The 24,269-nt window shown below is 42.1% G+C and overlaps 1 long non-coding RNA gene across 1 annotated transcript in view; it reads right to left on the bottom strand.

Moving 5' to 3' along the window:
* Positions 1-8,752: 8,752 nt before the first annotated feature.
* LOC118023009 overlaps positions 8,753-24,269 on the bottom strand; it is a 77,607-nt gene continuing 62,090 nt past the window's right edge. Inside the window, exon 3 of the long non-coding RNA XR_004682622.1 lies at positions 8,753-9,141. This is a non-coding gene — a long non-coding RNA (uncharacterized LOC118023009). The remainder of the gene's footprint in view (positions 9,142-24,269) is intronic.

The following is a 24,269-nucleotide window of genomic DNA, read 5'->3' as shown; positions in this document are numbered from 1 at the left end:
GATTTTTCAGGAAGCTACTATATGAAGAGAAGCTCTCCATATAGAAAGAAAACCTCTCTCTCTCTGTGCATATATATATATATTTTTAATTGATTTTTGTTATGCCATTTATATACCATATTATTTTTATGTAAATATGTGTATACACACACACATATATATAGACAGAAAGACGGGGACCAATGCCCATCCAAACACAACCTGTCCCATGACCAATTGAGCATATTGTGCGACATGTTGGGAAAAGTCACAACAACCCCCAGACCCACCCTCCCCATCTAGTCAGGATTCCTCTGGGGTCATAGGTGAATTGAACTGAAGTCAAATGCTCAGTGGCCTGGCTTCTCATAGCCCAGCTAACAACCCATTAAGAGGAAGGACTTGTATTTCCAGGATCCTGCTATATTTTTTGGTCAAATGGAAATACAGCAAATACAATAGACTCCAATGTTGCTTTTACAGTTTGCAAGAAAATAGAGCCTGGTTGGGGACATCGACTTCCCAAATGTTTAGGCACTGCGGAATTCAGTATTGGGGTTCCTCCCATTTTTAACATCTCTATCAAAATTCTTTAAATAGCTTGAATGCTCTATCTCTGTGTCATGCAGTGTCAGCAGTTAGCAGAACTCCCCTGCTTACACATCTGTCCTCCTGGGAAGTAGCAGTTTGACCCATCCCCATTCCCATTAAACGGTATCAAGCTTATTTGAGTATTCTGAAGACTTAGAGATGGTTTTCTGTGGTCTAAAATGATTGCCTTAAGTGGGCAATTTGAAGTTTTGTGGTTTTTTTTTTTTAATTTAAGGACACATAACAAAGAACAGGAGAGATACTGGAAAATTAAAAAGCAATTTTTTTTTTTTTTGAGAAGGCAAGGAAGAGAATAGGCAACACCAGTAGTGAAATGGTAGTGGTCTGTCTTCTGAGTCTTCGTTCATGCTCTTCTTCCAGCTCTTATTGCCCAGTGTTTTAAATGAGCATGTATTAAATCAGATGGAATCTACATCTTCTTTTAGGCAAAGCTAAGAACTCTGTTCTGGATCTCCAAAAGCACTGGAGCAGTGCTTTGGTAAGTTAATCATTAGCTAGTAGGAATAATTTTAAAATGTAAGAGGAAATAAATAAAAGCAAATTAGATTTTCTTTTTTTAATAGCCGGAGGAAGAATATGGAAACATGCTTGGTCAACAAACAGTCAGGAATGTTCTTGGCCTCTAGAGAATGGTTTTGCCTTGGGGTAGCTCCAGCCATATCCTGGAGACTCAATTTCCACATCAGTAAGTACATGGTTGGGGTGAGACCAGGTGAACTTCAAGATCCCTTAGAGCCCTGACAGTCTGTGGGTCTAGAGAAAATAAATACGAATCAATTAAGATTCATTAGGATATTATTTTCACTTCTAGACTTCCAGCCTTAGAGAGAATGATAGAATTAGGTTTCTAAATACAAACGTAGTAAGCGTTCATTGTAGAAAAATAGAAAATAATGTCTCTCCCCCTCCTCCCCAAATATTCCTAAAATCCTAGTACCAGAAATAGACATTCTCAACATGGTAGTGTTTATCTTTCAGAATATTTCTTAAGCTAAAACATCAATACGCATATACCTACACATATAAATGAGATCCTATGTTGCATAAGTGAAGGAGATAGTCATCACTTTAAGTTTTCTAGAGACCAGGTTGGCATTATATATCAAAAGTCTTAGAAAATACATGTATTCTTTGATTTAGCAATGACATTGCTAACAAAGTCATAAGAGAAGTATACAAAAGTGTATGTTAAAAGGATGTTCACTATAGTGTTGTTTAGAATCAGTTCTTAAAAATGGAAACAGACCAAATGTCTTAAAGTCAGGATTCTGTTCGGTAACTTACATGGTACATTCACACTATGGAGTACGATGAAGCCTTTAATCATGATCCTCAGGTATATTTATTCAAGAATATGGAAAACTACCCAGGACCAGTACTTGGGGCAATTCCGCTGACAACTGCAGGTAAGGGAGCTTACTGAAATGCTTCCTTAAAGCCAGAGTGAAGCCGCCAGGATGGCGCCGCCCTGATTTGGGCTGCTGACAACAATTCCAGGCTCTCCATATGCTCTGTAGCTTCCAGAAATGGCAGAATAGCATTTCCCTCCTGCTGGTGCTTGTGGGCTTGCCACAACTGTTGCCGTTCCCGTCCTCATTCTCCGCACTATCTCCCAAAGCCTTTGCCCACACTTACCAAGGCCAGAGAGACACGTTCTTGAAGCTAAAAAAAGAAAAGAAGAGAAAAAGAAAAGACTGCTGGGTGGCGGCCCTCTTGCATTTCTCAGTGGCAGCAGCCTTCCTTCCTCTGGGGCAGGACAGGGGGTGAAGGCAGCCGGAGGGCAGGAAGGCAGAGGCAGCTGGAGGAGGCAGGAGAGGCATGGCAGTGTGCAGAGACGTCCAGCAGAGGGAAGGAGGGTCACAGAGGAAAAAGAAATCAAGAGACAAGGCTCTGGAGCTAGGGCAGGGAATTTCCCATTCTTTAAATAATCATAAAGGGGATGAAACTAAGATGCCATCGTGCTTTCTTTCCTTTGGTCATGTGACCAGTGAATGAAGGAAGGAAATTCAGAGTAGAGTCAGCCAGGTTCTGGGTTGTTGACTGGTCCCTGGGAAGGAAAAGCTTTCCTTCTTTCACCTGCTCCCTTTACCTTCCTTCTATCCCACTTTGATTCTCCTGAATGTAGACACTTTCCCATCTCTGTTGTCAGAGTCCAGCTGAATGTCCCATTGGCTGGGGTGGTGCTAACAAGATGGGGACCTAGATGGGAGAAAGGCTGCTGGTCCACCTGTGCAGGGTGGGATGTGTGTGAAGGCTCAACTATTCCTCCTCTACTTGTCAATGTGTTCATCAAGACTAAGAAAGTCCGAAAGTCCTGTACAGTAACTTCCTCATTCTCTCTGGGTTGTGGTTTGGCTGTACTCAGCTTCTACTGGGCATCATCTGGGTTTCTTTTATACCTTAATTTCTCTTAATTTCCTTTATTTCTTATCTCACTGACTCCAAGTATATTCATCAAAATTGGACTGTCAACAACCCTCTTTCCCTTTATGATTTGGAATAGTGCCCAATGATTAGTTAACTAATCCAACTCCTTCTCTAAAACAAAGCACACTTTTCCTCAACATCTCCATATTTTCCACCTCTATACTTCATTAATGTGCAATGACGAATGATCAATTTACCTTTCAAACGCAATAAACCTAAGGCACAACTATAAGCAATTAAAAGCCTGCCCCAGCAGCCCCTTCAGCTGCCTGGCAGTGCCTGCTGCCCCCACCCTCTTGCATTTTTGTGTACCCAACCACCACGAGGCCATTGGTAGGTGCAGCTTTTGGTGGCCTGATGCTATTGTGTTGTCCCCTGACTTCCAAGAATCCTGATTTCTTAACTAGGGTGATAAAATGTACAAGGGAAGTCCTGGTGTGACACAAAACTAATGGAGAATGTAGATCACCACATTCCCCAAATGAAGAGGAATCCAATGAATCAACAACACAGCTTCACAGTAAAAGGGAATTCAATTACCGGAGCATCTACTATGTGCCAAATACTATGCTAGATGCTTCATGCCCACCAGGAACAATTATCCCTTCAGGTGCTGAAGACACAGTTCCTGTCCTCAAACCTAAACATGTAAACAAAGCAGTCACATAGTAACTGACTCATAGACATTTATAAGGGACATCCGCAAGGGGAAGTAGAAAGGGAGCAGACCAGAGAAGCATGCATTTATGATAATAAAAATAATCTGTTTAATAAGTGCTTACCAAGAGCCAGGCTCTTCATCATCTTCATCATCAGAGAGATATTGAATGATGTAGGTATTAAATTACTTTTGGGGCGCCTGGGTGGCTCAGTCAGTTAAGTTCCCAGAGTTCTGGAATCAAGCCCCACATCGTCAGGCCCCCTGCTCAGTGGGGAGGCTGCTTCTCCCTCTCCCTCTGCCACTCCCCCTGCTTGTGCTCTCTCTCTCTCAAATAAATAAATAAATAAAATCTTTTTTAAAAATTAATTAATTTAATTACTTTTACTGTCAGTGATCTCTTGGTATGTATAGTGGCTACTTATTGACCTGAGTAAGAATTGTCTTATTTTGTGAACATGTGGATGAAGTGGAGGTTTTTTTTTTTTTAAAGATCTTATTTATTCATTTGAGAGAGAGAGACACAGAGAGAGCACAAGCAGGGGGAGAGGCAGGCTCCTTGGAGCCTAATACGGAGCTTGATCCCAGAACCTGGAGATCAAGCCGAATGGAAGGACCCAGAAATTCCCCTTCTAGGAATGCATCTTACACATGCAAAAATAGACACTCTTTGTGACCTGAGCCGAAGGCAGACACTCAACCATCTGAGCCACCCAGGCACCCCAAAGTGGAGTTTTATTAAAACCAAACAACAATAATTAGTCATAATGGTTTAAAAGCTTCTAATTCTGGAACATAATTAATACTAAGTAATATTTTAATGTAATTGTTATTTAAACCACAACACGAATTATAACTAGTATTAGTTGTGATGATTAATAATTTTTTAGTACATTCTAGAAATCATCTCATTTATCACTCCTACTAACCTGTGTAAGAGATTCTATTATGGGTCTCATTTTACAGACAAGGAAACTGAGGCACAGAAAGGTGAGGCCATCTATGCCTAGTTTTACATGTGGTGAGTGGCAGAAGTGAGACTGAAACCCGATTCCACTTGGTTCTGAACCCACAGTGTCTTAACCCATGACCACACCAACTAGATTCAGTTACTAGTTTTTGTTTAAGTAGGCTCCATGTCCAACGTGGGGCTTGAACTCATGATCCTGAGATCAATGGTCACATGCTCTACTGACTAAGGTAGCCAAGTGCCCCCAACATCAGTTACTAGTTTTAATAATAAAGAAATCACAATTTAAAGAAACCTCTAGGGTATGTTTCAATATGATAGGTAAAATCTACTTGAAAACTAACTGCATCCATCTTTTTTTATATTTCTGATAATCAACAAACAAGTTAACTCTCCCATTTCCAGAGGGTTTATCTATAAGAGTGTTCATCCCTATTAAATTCTTCCTTATTGAAAGAATTTTTTTTTTTTTAAGATTTTATTTATTTATTTGAGACAGAGAGAATGAGAGAGAGAGAGAGCACATGAGAGGGGGGAGGGTCAGAGGCAGAAGCAGGCTCCCTGCCGAGCAGGGAGCCTGATGCGGGACTCGATCCAGGGACTCCAGGATCATGACCTGAGCCGAAAGCAGTTGCTCAACCAACTGAGCCACCCAGGCGCCCCGAAAGAATTTTTTTCTTTTTGAAAACTCCTAGCATGGCTTTCAACCGTCCAAGCTGACTTTAAAAAGGGGGTGATTGCCTCTTTTATAAACAGTTCTTTGTTTGCAGTCCTGACACCTGTGAAAGCCAAAATTGTTTTTCCCTTGCTGCTTCTTGCTTGTGGGATGCAGGCTCTGGGGCCTTACTGAGAGACATCACTCACAATAGACCATAGGGACCCTTGCATGGATGGCATCCACCCATGGTGCTTCCTGAAGAAGCTGTCTGGAAACCCAGGCCTGACAGGGCTTCTGGGGAACCTCCTGACTGCCTGATGAAGACATCACACACCAAAGGGAACATTTAAACTCAGCTGTCTGCTTTGCATTCTGAGGAATGCAAATCTCTTTGTCCTACACCCCAGCCTCACCCCACTGTACCTTGCAATGGAAGAATCAGGACCTGACTCCTAATCCAGTTGCCAATGATTTAGTGTGTTGCCCTCTCTTATTAGGAGTTGAGAAATGCTTTGAATGATCAAAATGTTTTAAGATTCCCCCAATTTTTTCTTCTGAAAATTGCCTCTTATTCTGCCTAGGGTTAGTTTCTCTGGTTTTTGATCACTTTCCCTACTATCCTGTGGGTTTTCACTGTGTGTTGATGGGTACTTTGAACTTGCTGAGTATTACAAGTGGGGGCTAAGCTTGTATTATGTAGTAGGTAACTTCAAGGACATGAAGCTAAATGGAGCAAAAAAGGATTCTAAGATTTTTACTGGAGGAATTTTTGCCAAATATCATACTCAAAATAATAAGAATCTGAACCTTTCCCCACCAAATTTCTCTCTGGAAAGATGAAGATGTTAGAGCGCACGGCTTATAACCTCCATCTCCACATAAATCATTTTATGCTTGAAGAGATTTTTAAAACCCATAAATCTGCATCCTATTGTAAGATTCCCACGCAGGAGGATGTTTTAATGAAGGCTGCTGAAGTTTCAGGAGAAGCTTCCCTACGACAATGGGGTTTAGGATCGTAACTGAAAAAAGAAAAAAATAGAAGTGCTCGTTCTTAACCTCTGCTATGCTGAAGATGGATATGTGATTTATTAAAATGGTCCAGATTCAAGAGAAGGCCACCTGTAGCTGACCCCACACATCTGTGAATCCAAAACCTAAAGCAAGGTAGGCTTGAGTCAAAATAACACCTTGTTACATCAAACAATGAGGAAGGACCTTTGAAACAAAAATTCTTTCAGTCTTATATGATCTAGTGGACTGCAACAGTTCTCCCTTTTGCAAATATAGATACTTCCTAAAAGTTCAAAACCAATTATGTTTTCTGGACATTTGTACACCTCTTTCAAGACCCAAGTCCCCTCCCGCATTCTCAAATGTTTCAGCTCATTCAAGTAACTTTATTCAGAAATGTTCAGTGCATTTCCACTGAGACCCCCATCTCCGGATAACTGTTAGTTTTCACTGGCTGGGTTAGAAAGTCAAGGTGTCTTTACCCTCCCGTGGCAGTTTCTATGTATTTTCCAAATAGCGCTCATGATTTTCTACTTGAAATCACTATTTGTATACATTTCTTGCTACCTAATCTACAAGCTTCATGAGAGCAGGAACCATCTACCTGTAAAGATTGCATCATATCATTTTATAGCCCATCCAATCATTTTATAGCACTTTGCAAATGATAGTTACTCAGTAAATATGAATGGAAGGACCCAGAAATTCCCCTTCTAGGAATGCATCTTACACATGCAAAAATAGACACTCTTTGTAGCATTGCCTTTCACCATAAAAATTAGGATCTACATAAAATGCCCACCAACAGAGGAATGGTGAGATAAGCATCCATAGCATGCAAACTATGGATTGCTATGTATCTAAAAATATATAAAAAATATACACACACACTTGATAACAGGAACAAATTAGATAAGACATGGCAAAGTGTCCGTGATATTATGATGTGAAAAACGTTAAAAAGGGAAGTTGCAGAAAATATGTATAGTACCCCCCCTTTTTTTTTAATAGTTTTCTTTTTTTTTTCTTTTTTTAAAGATTTTTATTTATCTGTTTAACACAGAGAGAGAGCACAAATAGGCAGAGCAGCAGACAGAGGGACAGGGAGAAGCAGGCTCTCCGCTGAGCAGGGAGCCGGATGCGGGGCTCGATCCCAGGACCCTGGGATCATGACCTGAGCCGAAGGCAGACGCTTAATGACTGAGCCACCCAGGCGCCCCAAGTACTCCCCATTTTTTAACCGGTGCATACGTATGTGCTATATTATATACTATAACATATTTTTATACATCAAAGAATGTCTGAAAGGATATACAGTATGCTCTCATGAGCAACTATCTGGGAAGCACGATGTGGTGGAGAAAAGGAGAATTGTACTCCTTTATATGGATTTTGATGCTGCTGATACCCTTTATGTTGAGTATGTATATCTTTACAATAAAAGCTGAAGGAAAATAAATATTATCTGAATGAATGAATGAATGAAAATTGAATGAATAAAGCCTACACTACCAAATGGTCCATTCTGGAATACCTATTCTGGTTATGAGGACACGCTGTGAAATCAGTCCTCTCCTAGGGATGGAAACATTACAGGATAAGACAGGTATTTACTTAAAGGCAACATAGCATCATACAAAATATCGTATCCTAGGAGCCCGTAGATTAAATTCCTGGATCATCTACTACCTACAGAGCTATGCGACTAGATAGCTTCCCTAGATCTTAGTTTTCTGATTTAAAAATAAGGTGGAGCTGATTTATAAAATAAGTTTTATGAAAAAGGGTCCCAAAATTCCTTTGAATTCTAACTTTCTTACCCCTTGGTGGGGGTGGGTCATCAAATGGCCAGAGCATTAAAGATTTTAGGTGCACCGCTATTAGAAGACAGGCAGTTAACTGAATCTGACATTGAAAAAAAGAAGTACTTAGAAGGTTAACATTCATTTTATACTTTGCTTCATGATATAAATTTAGGCTTTCATCTGCATTCAACCCTACATAACAACTTATAAGACAACGGAACACTGTTTACAGCATGACATTTCAAATATCCAGATGATGGTCCATTTGGAATAGATTACATCTCTGCTTTCTGTCATCAAGCTTTCTTGGACCCATATTGCCTCCATATGTAGCCAGGAACCATTTGCTGGTCCAGTTATCTTTCACTGGGGGGAAGGAAAAATGGGGGAAAAGTTTAACCCAGAAGTATTTCTTAATATTCTCTTCTTTCTAACTTTTCTAGATTAGAAAGTAAAAAAGGTATATACTGGTGGATGAGCGAGTAGCATCCATTAATAATGCCATAACAGAAGGGAACCTGAATCTCATCAACATGAAATGTAACCTCCTATCTCAGAAGCCATATTGATCCATGAATTTTACTCCAAATACATTGCAAATATAAGACCAGGAGGGTCACTCAGATATAATCTAATGAGAAGAGCTTCTTTTTTTTATTTTTCAGCCTTGGGTTTTTTTTTAAAGGTAACTTCTTTGAATCATGACATCCTATTAGCTGCAAAAGGGGCCAATGCTTTGCATTGTCCCCAGTGATATTATATACAGTTCTTTTTATGGTTTCTGACAGAGGATCTTAATTAGACCTTAGAAAGGACAAGTACATTTTTTAGCCAACTTTGAAAGACGATCTCACCCACCTAATTCTACTTGAAAATCAATACATATAGTTCTACCTTTAGCAGTTACCAGAATGATATCCACACTGGACCACCTCCCAGGCACCTGCATCTTGTTTTCGTTGCCCAGATATTCTTTTGTTTCTTTAAGAGCTCCAAAGAAAGATCCAGCCTGACTGCCCTGAGAACAATGGGAAATAAAAAGTTTCAGAGTCAGAAGAAAGATAGAAAGCGTTTCTCTCCTTGAACTGGGAAGCCTGTGAATTTTGGAACAGTTGCCAGAGAGGGTGATAAAATCAGAGCTGACAAAAAAAATGACCACATGAGTTCTCTGATATACACTTGCCCCCCACAAACTCTTCTGATTCCTTCCAAGCACTTTCCTACCTCCCCGACGGTTGACAAGGCATCCCATCTTCCCCATGGCAGAACCTCAAACTAGGCCAGTCTTCCTCACCCGAGCAGTGTCCAGCAATGGAATATTTTCTTCCAACCCTGTCCAAACATGCCTTGCCTGTGTAGACCCTTCCAATCTGTAGACACTCAAACAATTAAGCTATTAAAGTAAGAACTAAACTATAAACTTTGTTTTAGTGCCTTCTGAGAGTAAAGCCATAGATCCAAGACAAGGTTTCCCAATTCCTGCCTGCCAATCCTACACTTGTTCCCCCTAATCCCAGGCGCAATCTTACAGATCTAAATACTGGATTCCAACTAATCATTTCCAGTGGCTTAAAGTTGGCCTGAAAGATGGAAATTATTTGCCATCATTCCTTACCCTCTAAAAGCAAAAACTACAGTTGCTTAGAGAAGCATGGATAACTGCCAAAGGAGGTGGGCAAGATAAGTACCTTGTCATAGGGAAGGTGGATCTTTCAATGAATCTACCATGATACCATACCACCTACCTATGAAACTGACCCAACCTTAAATATACCCCTTCTGGGGGTGCCCGGGTGGCTCAGTCAGTTAAGTGTCCAACTCCTGATATCAGCTCGGGTCATCTGGAGATTGAGCCCCACATCGGGCTCCACACTCAGTGGGGAGTCTGCTTTAGATTCTCTCCTTCTCCCTGTGCCCCTCTCCACCTCCTTCTAAAATAAATATATAAATCTTTAAAAAAAAAAAACAAAACAGTTTACTCCTTCTGATTCAGTACTGCAAGGACAGAAGTGCCCATACAGTCCATCTACAACACGCTCTGTGGTGATAAAGCCAACTTCTTCCATCATTGACTATTTAATGATTTAAGTCGTAAGCTTTAAAATCAACAAAATCTTCACTAAACATTTAAATTCAGTGGAAAAACAACATAAATCACCACTGTTCTTGGATGCCATACTCACAGGAATGTGTTTTTATGTCACCCAATTCTAAACTTGTAAGCATTTATTCAAGTGTTATGGCAAAAGCATGCAGTGTTCACTTATAATGAAAAGCAGCCCACCTAAAAACTCTATTCAGCAAATTTTATTAGTCAGCTCGAATTTGGAGAAATCTTTCTGACATCATATAATCCCATTTGATCTCCAGATTATTGTACTGAATTAACACATTCGTTACACATGTATCATGGACCCACCATATACAAAGTAGCCATCAGAATCAATAACATATGTTGACACCGAAATTGTCCAACTTTGACTAAACAAGCCAATTGTTTGGTGTTTGTATAGAAGCATCATTTCTTTTCAGTGGCTTGGATTTGTGACTTTTCTCTCTCCCACCCCACCCCCACCTACACATGCCCATTAACACAGGAATCAAATTACCCTTGTTTTAGTCATATCAGGGCACTTCACCACAGATGTCTTCTGAAACCCTGTTAGATAACCAGAATCCCTCATTCATATTCACGCATGTCTCAATTCTTTCTGCAGGATTTCAACACATTTTTCCAAATTGTTTGGCATTCTTCTTCTCCTATAAAGTTTCTGAAGTTAGCCTTAGCTTTCTTTCAGATGAAAACTGCCCAACACACTAAATAACTCCTATTGATAATGAAGTTTGATCCATCCAATCAACTGTTACACGATCATTTACACAATTTAGCCAGTAGAAAATTCTAGTTTAACTGCTCACAACATGGCTGATGGCATCCTGTTCAAAATTAAGCCCTTTATGGGTTTTCTTGTTTTTTAGCTCATTTGCCACTAAATCAAACTTAATGTTTCTGTAAACTCAACTTCATTCAAGGTAATGAGATTAGCAAATAGTTAGGGAGCGTCAGAATCCCATGGATCTGCAAAAACCAGTAAGGTCTACACCTGATGCTAATTTCCCTACCTGGAAATCTTAATAATAGTCTCAAGCTCGTTATTTATTTTATTCACTATGAGCTGGACCCTCATTTCCAAATAATTCTGGACCATTCAGATTTCATGATTGGCTGATGAAAAATTTCTCTATAATGAGGAGTTGGATTTTTCGTAGCAGAACTAACATAATTCCAATGAGGAATTGGACTTTTCATAGCAGGATCTAGCATAATGATACATACATGGTGAATAATTTGTGTAATGCACATGTTTTTTCCAAAAGGCTGCACTTTTGAGGAAATGAACAAAGACTACCCAAAGGAGAACAAGCAGAGTCTATCCATCTATCTTGAGTTTACTGTATCAAGGGAGCCAGCTGCTATCAAACATGCTTGGTAGAGACTCAAAGGCAGGCAGAGTAGGAGGAGAGTATTGTGGTGGGGAAAAGGAAGGCTTCAGGTATGTCCCAAGTGGAGGCTGGAAATGGGCTAACTAGAAGGGGGGCATCCTGTGTCATCGGTTAAGGAAGCCTATTTGGCTTTCTCCACCTGGTCCTAAATTGGAAGCAGGGACAAAAATTAGGGAAGGTGTCCATTGCTGACAAAGTCCTGGACATTTGGGGCCCATTGTTACAGGGGTTTGGTTTCCTGGACTTGTTGCTGCAGGTTGTGGGTCAGAATTCTATGTTTATTCATGGTCTGGCCATTGGTAATTTGTATATTCAATCTCTCAACTGACACACTCTGGAGAGTCTTGCTTAAATCCAGCAACATTAAAATGGCCATGCTGTACTAACAAATGGTACTTCCCATCGAAGTTGCTGATGTAGCACTTCTTTTCTGTGATGACAAAGGAGAACTCATTCAATATATATTATTTCAAAGACAGGGAAAAAGACAAATGAACACTTAATATCCCGTTATGTGTAGAAGTTAACCCTGTGAACATTTTGGAGTATAGATTTCCACTGTTCGTTCCTTACACAACATTTTTAAAAAGAAGATTGAACTGGGCATGGTAATTTGCAAACTCTTTTAAGCCAACAACAACAAAACAACAACAACAACAACAACAACAACAAAGGAGCACCTGGGTCGCTCAGTCGGTTAAACATCTGCCTTTGGCTCAGGTCATGATCCCAAGGTCCCGGGATAGAGCCCCACATGGAGGGGTGGAGGTCCTTGCTCAGCAGGGAGTCTGCTTCTCCCTCTTCCTCTGCCCCTCTCCCCTGCTAGTGCTCTCTCTCTCTTAAATAAATAAAATCTTAAAAAAAAAAAAAACAATCATGAGTGGTCCTCTGCTTTGCCTTTTAGCAATTTTTCCTGTCGTCATTTTAATGACTGCTATTTTAATGACTACATATAGGAAGGGACCTGCAATATAGGTAGCATTCTACTAATTTGGGATCTTCATGGCATCTATTGTTCACTAGGATAAAAAAAATATTGCACAGAACATTCTCGCAGGTAAACTCTCCCCATGCAGCTCTGAACAAGAGATTCTCAAGAAAAAGTTTTCAGGGCACCTGGGTGGCTCAGTCAGTTAAGCGTCTGCCTTTGGCTCAGGTCATGATCCTTGGTTCCTGGGATCGAGTCCTACAGTTGGGCTCCCTGCTCAGCCGGGGCTCTGCATCTCCCTCTCCCTCTACACTTCCCCCCAATTTGTTCTCTCTCTCTTTCTCTCTCTCTCTCTCTCAAATAAATAAATAAATAAATAAATAAATAAATAAAATCTTTAAAAAAAAAAGAAGAAGAAGAAAATTTCAAGAGTTAGTGATAACAACTAACCAGGAGGGGGACGCCTGGGTGGCTCAGTCGTTAAGCATCTGCCTTCAGCTCAGGTCATGATCCCAGGGTCCTGGGTTCGAGCCCCATGTCGGGCTCCTGCTCCGCAGGAAGCCTGCTTCTCCCTCTCCCACTCCCCCTGCTTGTGTTCCCTCTCTCGCTGTCTCTCCCTGTCAAATAAATAAATAAAATCTTTAAAAAAAAAAAAAAAGAAAAAGAAAAAGAACTAACCAAGAGGTTACAGAATAGAGAAGACCCATTTGTACCTGTTTCATCACCATCTAAACCCCTCGCTTCTCCCTCTGGGCCCAAGGACTTTATCCCTAGGGTGCAGCCACAAGTCTACTTCGCAACCCTCCCAGCCTTGTTCCTGTTGGGAACTCAGGCAGCAGCTCCCCACAAAAGATTCTCCTGGACAAAGCCCGGCAGAGCCCTTCAACTTGGGGACCTGGACACCTCAGCGGAGGCTGGAAGGCTTCTGCCCACATGCTACCTCCCTCTCCCTGACAGGCTGCTGAAGGCATCGCAAAACTCGCAGCAAGCCCTCTTCCCCTGGCCTCTTTAAAGTTCAGAGCCTGCCCGGTTGCAGCCTGCCTGCGAGCCTGGGGCAATTCAACCTGCGGGGCCACAGGTGACTGGAGCTTTGAGGTTACCTTCTTGCTGCACAGTCAAATCTCTCCCCCTGGGTAAACCAGAGGATCGTGGGGTTTCCTGTCCAGTTCAAACATTTTAGAGATACCATCAAATGTGTGTCAAGCGCCTAGTTGCTCCGACAGGAACGACAGGAACGCACGCTCTACTTCAGCATGAGCGAAACAAGCACATTTAAAAGTTGGGACCAGGGGTGGGTCTAGGTGGAAGCTGTGAGGCTCATACAATTCAGGGAGGCCCTTTAAGAAAGAGAATCTGAAGTCAGTCCTATACAATTAGCTGCTGGGCTTTAGAAGGGACCTTGCACAGAAGGGTGCTTCTGCTGGGATTTGCACCTAAATCTCCCTGGGGCCTTGAGAAAACACCACTCTGGGAGCTTCCAATTCACACAGATCATCGGGGTGGGGCTGAGAATGTGCATTTCTAAGGAATTCTCTGTCCATGAATTAGTTGTTGGACCCACACTTTGCAGGGGGAGAGGTGGGTCTCACACTTTGAGAATCACTGGCTTGAATAATTGGCGGTTGGTGACTCTTTAAGAAGGAGAGTACAAAATTATTTTTCACATTCTTTTTTTAATTTTTTTAAAATTTGTTTATTTTCTGGGGTGCCTGGGTGGCTCAGTCGTTAAGTGTCTGCCTTCAGCTCAGGTCATGGTCCCAGGGTCCTGGGATCGAGCCCTACGTCGGGCTCCCTGCTCGGCGGGAAGCCTGCTTCTCCCTCTCCTACTCCCCCTGCTTGCGTTCCCTCTCTCGCTGTGTCTCTCTCTGTCAAATAAATAAATAAATCTTTAAAATTTGTTTATTTTCTATTATGTTCAGTTAGCCACTGTATCATTAGTTTTTGATGTAGTGTTCGACGATTCATCAGTTGCATATAACACCCAGTGCTCATCACCACACGTGCCCTCCTTAATACCCATCACCCTGTTACTCCATCTCCCACTCCTCTTTTTCACATTTTACAGAAATCTTCCTGACTTGTCCATATTTTACACACACACACACACAACACCACTAGGGTCCTTCCCGGGCTCTTGGAAGGGTTCCAGCAAGTGAGGGGCCCTGAGGTTTCACTTGCGTCGCAGTCAGGCCACTGCTGGGGAGCAGTACCTTCTCTAGGGGTCCGCAGAGCCCCGTCTAAGAGGCTGCATTTCCGAAAAAGAAGAGACCATGTCAACTCTTCAGAAAACACAGTGCTTCCCCTCACTTAGAATGCCAGACAATGGTTGTACAGTGACTGTGGGGGGATGGGACACAATGTGCACCTGCTGACACCGTCCATGAAAGCTTGACCTTGCCATGTGCTGTGCGACCTTGGCCAATCAGTATGCTCTCTGGGCATCTGTCGCTTCATCTCTAAGATGGAGATGAGGAAGACACCTCTTTCGCAGCATAGCTTTTTGGAATCAGCCCCCGGAAAGGACAGGCTTCAATAGAAGCAGCAACATCATGATGTCGCTTGCTCCATTGACCCTGGAGGGGCCTGGGTTGGGATCCTGGGTCCACCACTTCACAGCTGGGCAAACAGGCAAATGAAGTCCTCTCTGTGGGCCTTGTCTCCTCATCTAGGAATTCCAATATCCTAATCAGCAGCATCATAATAGAATCTACCTCAGAGTTCTTGAAGGATGATGTAAGGTAACGTAAACAAACATGCACAGTGCCCAGCGCATAGAAAGGTGCCGGAAATGCTAGGAGCATTTTCTCACTGGATGACTTTATGAATGATTTTCTCATTGGATGACTTTTTGAATCCTCACAGGCTCAGGAAGCCTGATGCCCAGTGGAAGGCCCCCAACTCTTCCCCGCTGTCCATTGCTAAGCACCGTGGGGAAAAGTCCATAAAATTCTCTCGAATCAAAACCCATTTTAAATTTTCAAAACCCAGAATTTATCATTCAATTTGTTAACAAAAATATTTGATGAAAATCAGAGTCTAACTGGCCCATTTCTGCCTTAACCTTCCATTGTTCCCCCGCCAAATTATATTGATACCTTAGAGCTGGTGGCGGGAAGGAGGGGACCTAGTTTCTTAGGGTTCAACCAAATACGTCCTTTAGGTGGAACCACTGATCAGCCTACCTATTGAGAGCTTCATGATTTTTATTAATGTGTTGTGTAGTTGATCTCGAGCACGTGGAATACTGAAACTACCAGGGGTAGGAGGAGGGGGCAGTTATAGAGGGTGTTGTCATTTTGTGAGCCACCAGCAAAAGGCTAAGGCTCTAAGACCACCTGACAGATGACTGATAATTATCAATGAGCCTGTTGGAAGCCATCTGTATATGGGGTCCAACTATGAAATGCAGAGGTTGAGAAACAGCACAAAATTCTGGCCAAAAAGCCTAGAACAAGTAGCAGGGGGCACCCCTTTGATAAAGAGGCTACTTCTGTCCCATGCCCTAACTTTCCTTGGGCAACCACCCCTAAGGGGAACCACTGAGAGGGCAACTCTGAAATCCTCAGTTGACTGGGGGCTTCACTTAATGAAAATTGTGATTGCGTTTCACTATTAAATGCTAAAAATATCACGTATGCAGACAAGGAGTAAAAATATGATAACTCTCTACAAGATTTTAAAATACTAATCAATTCATTAAAAAGCATGTGTGGCACCTACCATGGGCCATGAATGATTCCAACACCGGGATAGGAAGTAAAGTGTTTCACGCTACATCTTTGTGATCAAGTCAATTGCAAACTGTCTTAAGATTTGTTTTCCCCATAGTGCAAGGCACTTAGTATGTACTCAGTTAAATCTGGTCAACGGTAATACGCTTCTGGTACCATAAACTAGAACTACGTGGTCTGCTAATATGTTCACCAAGGAAGATAGGATACTGTCATGTGTCTTCTATATGAACATGTCCTGTCTTCACAAGGAGACCAGGGGTGCCTCTAAGAGAAGGACTACATGGTAACCAACATTGTCCTGCTGGCGCCAGTCACATGGCTTGGTCTTTCTGTGAAGGTTGGTGTCAAAAACCTCTACATGGTGGATAGAGTTCACCATGCCCCCGCTCATTCTCCCTGTAATCCATACCCACCATGGGAACAAAGTGTTAAGGATGCCTAGAGTAGGGAGCCTGCTTTCTGCTGAGCACTTCCAGGAAGGTATTCCAAAGAGCAGACATTAAAACCAGTCCCTGGGGCGCCTGGGTGGCTCAGTTGGTTAAGCGACTGCTTTCAGCTCAGGTCATGATCCCGGAGTCCCTGGATCGAGTCCTGCATCGGGCTCCCTGCTCGGCGGGGAGTCTGCTTCTCCCTCTGACCCTCCCCCCTCTCATGTGCTCTCTCTCTCTCATTCTCTCTGTCTCAAATAAATAAATAAATCTTTAAAAAAAAAAAAAAAACAGTCCCTGAAGCATGAATGGGATCATGGTGGTGGTGGTGGGGCAAATGGGAGGAAGAATGTTCCAAGCAAAGTGAACACCAGGAGCAAAAAGTACAGAGGCACAAAAATGGAAATCAGAGTATATATCCCAAAAGAATTGAAAACAGGGACTCAAACAGATACTCACATACCCATGTTTATAGCAGCATTATTCACAATAGCCAAAAGGTGCAAGCCACCCAAGTGATCAATGACAGATGAATGGATAAGCAAAATGTGATGTGTCTATACAATGGAATCTTAGCCTTACAAAGGGAGGAAATTCTGGCATATGCTACAACATGGATGAATCTTGTGGATATTATGCTAAATGAAATAAACCAGTCATGAAAGGACAAATATTGCATGATTCCACTCATAACAGTACCTAGATTAGTCAAATTTGGAGACAGAAAGTAGCATGGTAGTTGCCTGGGGCTGGATTGGTAGGGAATAGAGAGTTATTATTTAATGGGTACAGAGTTTCAGTTTTGCAAGATGAAAAGAGTTCTGGAGATGGATAATGGTGACAGTCCCACAACATAGTGAATGTACTGAATGCCTCTCACCCCTGCACTTAAAAATAGCCAAAAATGGTAAAATTTATGTTATGTGTATTTTTTACCACAATAAAAAAAAAATGGGGGAGCTCCTGGGTGGCTCAGTCAATTAAACGTCTGCCTTCGCCTCAGGTCATGATCTCAGGGTCCTGGGATGGAGCCCAGAGTTGAGCTCCCTGCTCAGCAGGGAGTCTGCTTGTTTCTCTCCCTCTGCACCTCCCCCCACTCATGTTTTTTCTCTCTCTCTCTTAAATAAATAAATAAAATCTTTAATTTTTTTTTCTTTAAGTGCAAACCAAACCACTAAGCCCTCAGTTAAAACATTAGCTTCTAACTATTTAGACATCTATGTTTTCAAAAATACTGGGCAGTTATATTTTATAGAAATTTGTATTGTGCAAATTTGAAATACACAATTGAGACAGTAACAAATATGACCTTACACACACAAAAAAAAACCAGAAATATGAATCTCCCTCTAAAATTTTGTACTTAGCCAAGAACCACATAACTTTAAGCTATGGGAATTAAAAACTGTGTTTAAGATCAGATACATGGCAGCTTTAACTGATAAAAATCCCATCTTCTTTGTCAGTGACTTCTCAACTATATAACACATGATTTTAGTGAATATTGATTATTATTTTTAAATACACTGTCATAAACTTAAATTTTTCCCTATGCTATATTCTTGAAATGCAAGCTCTTATTTGGTGGTACCATCTCTAATATTGAAAAAAAAAAAAAAAACCACAATTAAAAATAAATAACTCTAGAACAGAAGACATGACACCATCTTAAAGAGCCAGTCAATCATTTATCAATGATTTATCTATCTCTATAGATTAAAAGGCGTATTTGAAAATGTTTAAACACCCCACCTTCTTCAATTTGGGTGTCCTGAGAACACAGTCCCATGACTCTATATGTGGACAAGCATTCTCCACATGAAATGCAAACGTCTTGTCTTATATAAGTCCAGTTTCCCTTTAGAAATGCTATAACTGGGGCACCTTGGTGGCTCAGTTGGTTAAGCATCTGCCTTCGGCTCAGGTAATGATCCCAGGGTCCTGGGATCTAGTCCTGCATTGGGTGGGCGCTCTGCTCAGCGGGAAGTCTGCTTCTCCCTCTAACACCACCCCCCACCCCTGCTCATGCACTCCCTCTCTCTCTCTCTCAAATAAATAAAATCTTAAAAAGAAAAAAGAAAGAAATGCTATAACTGGACTCAGCAAATAGCTAGACTGCCAGTATGGAGTCCTCCTCCTCCACCCCCTGACTTCAGTGATCCCATTGCCATGTTCAGTGTCTGCAGAGCCTGCTCCCAGGCATGGAGCCCCATTTGTTCAAAGACGTCCAAGCACTTGTGAAGCCGACCCGAAGGTACTAGGGTGTGCACCTGCCTGGCTCCCCAGCACCCGAGTCTGGGAACACTTCCACTGGACTGGGATGCATGGATGGCTGCAGGCTATCTCCCAGAGGTAAGAAACTGCCTCAACTCCTACACAGCTCTCACCTCCTGAAGCCAGTCCTGAAAAATCACCATAGTATTGGACTTCGGATCACTGGCGACTCCAGAAAGTATCTGAATAATTCAATAATTGGCCCATTGGTGAATGTAATAACTTGGCCCTAGAAACATGTATAGTCCTAATCAAATCTATGAGTATGAGAAGATATATGAATAGAGGGAGAATCTTGTAAGACACACGTGTCTGACAAATAACGAGAAGGAAATTGAAGGCTGGGAAAATATTACCAAACATACTGGATGGAGCCCCATATAACATTAAGCCTCTTCTCGAATACACCCTTTTCTCTTCCAACCTTTCCAGCAGGGACACACAGTCTGACTTTATGTCTGGGCCTGGGTCGGTCTGTGAAAAGGCAGCAGTGAGGAACAGAGGGAAGTGTCCTGGCTCTCTTTCAAAACCTGGAAAGAAATCAATCAGTGAGGCTGTCATGCATATCGTCACATGGGCCAGCTCCATGGCGCATCATGGCGGCGTGACCTGACTCCCTTCACCCGAAAGTACGAGAAGTTGGAGTTTGAAGAAGTGACTTCCCATTTCAGCCAGAGTTTTCTAGGGTAACAGAGGCATAGTCCCCTGCAGAGGAAATTTTGAAGAGGTGGAAACCCCCACACACACTCCAAATCCCCATGAAGAGACTTCCCCAGGCCAGTCCTCAAAAGCTTATTACCACCCCCTTCAACACACACACAAGTAAGCTTCCCGGCAAGGACAGGATGGCAAGAATTAAATGGGATAAAATTAGAATCTTAGAAGCAGCCCTTCCATAGCTAAGATGCCTCTGGAAATCAATCCTAAGAGTCTACTCGGATTTCTGCTTCCTGCAGAGGTTTTGGTGGGGGCCGAGCAGCGGAGTGTCTGGGTCCCCACTTATCTCCAGACTATAATCGACATAAGCAGGAAAAAAGAAAAAGAAGTGCATTGTGTTCCTAACTCAATTCTTCTCCGATTTTATTTTTAATGCCAGGACTCCCTCTCTATTTCTCAATTTCACAAAATGGTACTTATTAATGAGCTCTCAAATTACATAAAGAGAGATCTAAAGCCCAGAAACACTAATATGGCCCTTGGCATTGTGGCTTTGAGCGCAGAATGGCATCTGTGTGCAAGTGGGGAGGACCTGCCCGCTGCAGCTATGGAAACCAGAGCCAGAGGAAGATGCCCGGAATAAGCACTAGGGAGCTGCAAAGAGGAGAAATCCCAGCAAAGGAAGATCCTTAGCATCCTACGCATCTTGCTGGTACCTTAAATGAGCGACTCTCATATCCCGATCATTTTTTGTTGTATTACTGGGTGGTAAAATTATAAAATTATAGTCTCTCACATGAGCAAACATTTTATATATATGTTACATATAAAATATGTATATGTATGTATATGTGTATATATATGTATATGCACGTATATATGTACATGTATGTATGTATATCTGTATATAATACCAGCTTAACAAACAAAAACAAGTTTTTTGCAAGATATATAAGGGCTGGGCCTTCAATCCATTAGGATGATCCTCTGTGTGTTCCTCCTCCTTTCCAGATGGTACCAATTAAGAGTAAGACCCTCGTCCTAACAGATGTTAACCAAATAAGCCCAATCTGAGGCTTTAATGAACAAAACCAGACACATTTACTATACCCAAGAGAAGCAAAAATAAATATAATGTATACAGTGGGCCACTTGGGTTAACTTGCGGTGACTGGGGCTTTGACCCGAGCCTGTGATTAGTTTCAACTTTCCCCGGCATTTGTAATTAGCATACCGAAGGCTGAGATAGCGTTTAGCACAATCCCAACCTTGGATTCCTTCCACTCACTTTCTTTTTCCTTCATATCGTTTGAAGAGGCAATTTCCACCTCTAAAATACTTTCCATCGCTTCTCTTGAAACGGGAAGCACAGCTTTTTAAGACTCTAAATCAATAACGATTAGCAACGAAGTGCGCAGCTTGCTCAGTGTCAAGAAACTGTGTCGTTTTCCAGCTCCGTCTGCAGGCTCTGGATGAGCGTGGCTTACGTCACCTCGGTAACCTGTGCCTCCAAGGGTTCCTTCCAGTGAGATGGCCATGGGGAACGGAGACAGCACCTCAGGAGTCCCCACCGGCTCCTAGGGCCCCCAACCGAGCCCTAATATTTTCCTGAACAACAGGTGGCAGTAAAGAGACACATTCTGCAGGAGCTAATTAGGGAGGTTTCTGTTGCGGGAGGGGGTGCGCAAATGCTGCTTAAAAGAAAGGATTGGGTAGTAAAAAAAAAACACAACCTGATTCAAATTTCTGTGCACACGCTGTTCCGTTTCTACATATGTCGCACCTAGCCCAGATGCTCTCCCTCCACCACCTCCTTTTCTTATTTAAAGAACTCACCTTGTGATATAAATAGTTTCCTTGCAGCGGAGACCTCCGTTTTTTGCAATTCACAGACCTCCAAACACCGCCGCTGCCCTCCCCCCCACACACCACACATCTAAGAGAGCTTGAGCTTGTCAAAAGCACAGATTCCAAAGCAGCAAAGCCAAGGGGTGCTTTGTGAGAAAGCTGCCATATTATGGGAACATTTGGTTTCTGAACTGCCTTAAAATGGTGACCTTTTTTCTATTGCCAAATAAACATTCTGCAAGCTGCACTGGTGTAGAACAAAAGTATCATCTGATAGTTGATCAAAGAGTTGTCTTTTAGATCCTTTCATCATTTTGACCAGAAAAGGCATTTGTTTGAATTCTGAGCAGAAACCCGTCCACTTCGCTTTGAATGCACATCTCACTTAAAAAAAAAAAAAAAAAATCTTTTAGGCGTGCACAGCACAAAGCTTTCCTCTGAAAAGGGAAAGAGAGAGAGAGAGAGAAAGAGATAGAGAGACTTAATAAAACACCAAGTCCCAGGGAATTTACATGATTAATTTTATATTAAAAAAAATACTGAAGACGTCTGTTCCAGTGGGAACTGTCCCCAACTATTAGTAATTGCAAACATTAGTCATGAAGACATGGAAAATACAATCTGTAAGCTCATCTAGTACATTTTGCCCAAAAATACTATCTATGGAACTCAGTACCTCCCATTTTGTTGAAGTGTGCCACCCAGTGACATAGTCCGATTTTTAAGGGCAATCTGCCAAATTTGATGCGTCAAGTTCTCTGGGCAGCTCTCTGGAAGCAGCAACCCCCATACCCAGCAGGACCGCACAACTGACTTCCTCTTCCCTACATCCATTCTATTTCACCTGTGATCTCATAGATATGCTCTACTTCTGAAACTATGGATGCCAAAGTATCAGGGAAAAAAGGAAACCTTTGACATTTACGGTGATATCGGACATGTGCGTATTTAGTAACTCAGTCTGCTAGTCTGCCCTCCTGTGTCTTGGCTTCCAGAAAGGAGAGGTGACTCTTTCTCATTGAATAGTGTGAGACCTACCAAGCTCACAGAGAATGAACATTTTGAAGTCTTCCCAATATTGATTGTGGTCTAGTGACTCACTTCTAAGAGTGACTACTTTGAAGGTCCAAGCCTAAGGAGGTGGGTACCAAGCCAGAAACCTAGGACTCAACTTTGATTCCTCCCTCTGCCTTCCCTCTGTAGTCTCTACCCAAATAATGACCAATGATTCTTGCTTCAATCTTCTAAATATATCACCTAGCCACATAACTCATCCTCATCCTTCCAGACTTACTAAGGCCTCAGTACCTACTGAAAATGTGTTCTTCTTTCCTCTCCTTCACCTAAATTAAATCCTGCCTCTGCGTAGTTCCATAATCCATAGTATCAACCTCTATTATAACAAAGTCACAATTTATTAGAATTGCTTATTTACATGCTTGTATTCCCTAAAAGACTGTAGGCTCCTTCAAGAATATAACTGTATCATTTTTCTCTCTCTTCTCCATCTGTGCCTAACCCAGGTGTCTGGCAGATGGATGAAGGGATGGACGTGTGGGTGCAGGGACAGTTAGGAGCACTCCCAACAACAAGACCCTGGCTTCCCCCTTGTCCTATAGAGTTGCCAAGGACACCAGTCCAAATCACATCTGTCATGAGGATGTTCCTCTCAGCCGCATTGCTTGGGCAGTCCTTGAGAACAAATTATTTTTAACAAAAATGTAATTTACATTCAAAGACAGTCCCTGAACACCAACCCTTGAAGAAAGCCTCAAGGAAACAGCTCTAAGTCACGAAAGACTTGTCTTCGAGGCTGGACCGCATTTAAATTCCAAACAGGCTGCTATACCATTCCCATCTCTTTAAGCCAAAAAATGTAGCTTGAATTCTTCTAAGTGAAACATGCCTGCCTACACAATTAGAAGCACTGGAAAAACTGAGATTAATGGCTCTCTTTTTGGATAGAAACCTCAAGGGCGGGGAGTGGTCAAAACTTTCACGAGCCACAACCCTCCATACCTTATCATACTATTGTGTGCTCTTAAAAATATCAGCAATCATTCTGGGTAATTGCCTTATACAGGCTCCAGATAGAATTTGCCAGATAAAACACAGGATACCCAGTTATATTTGTTTCAGATAAAGGATAATAATTTTAGGTAAATATGTCTCATGCAACGTTTGGGACATATTTATACTAAACAATTATTCATTGGTGATCCAGAAATCAAATTTCACTGGGTGACCCGTCTTTTAATTTACTAAATCTGGCAAGCCTAATTCAATGGTGTAAGGCCGGGTGTCTCATCTGAGATTCCTATGAGGGGAGATCTGTCACTGAGAGTTAAAAATAAAAGTCTCATCATTCGGCTTGGTCCTGCCATGTGGAAAATAACTGTTCTTCGGGCTCTGCCCACGCTGGCTGTCCCTGAGCGAAGCTGCAGGTCTTGCTGCCCTCCCAGCACCATGGCAAAGCCAGCTCGAGCTTATGCAATCGGCACATGTTTGCTGATGGAGTCCCTGGATTCTTTCAAAATCGTCTTCTGAGAATTACTAAAAATGAAAATCATGACACTGGTCCTATACCCAGCTATGCCAATGGAGAAACCTCAGGGAAACAAAGGCTTTGTCCAGAAGCATCTTCTCTATAATCATCTCCGGTTTCTTGACAGCAGTTCCTGCAATCACATAGCAGTTTCTAGACATCCTGCAGGCTTATCTCCTTCTCTTTGGCTCCAGGTACGAATGTACAGGGTCTAGACCAGGGTAAGGC

Source organism: Mirounga leonina, unplaced genomic scaffold, assembly GCF_011800145.1.
Source record: "Mirounga leonina isolate KUSES-001 unplaced genomic scaffold, KU_Mleo_1.0 Mir_178, whole genome shotgun sequence".
Lineage (NCBI taxonomy): Eukaryota > Metazoa > Chordata > Mammalia > Carnivora > Phocidae > Mirounga > Mirounga leonina.
Note: the sequence above shows the minus strand (reverse complement) of the source record. Positions and strands in the feature narration are given on the sequence as shown.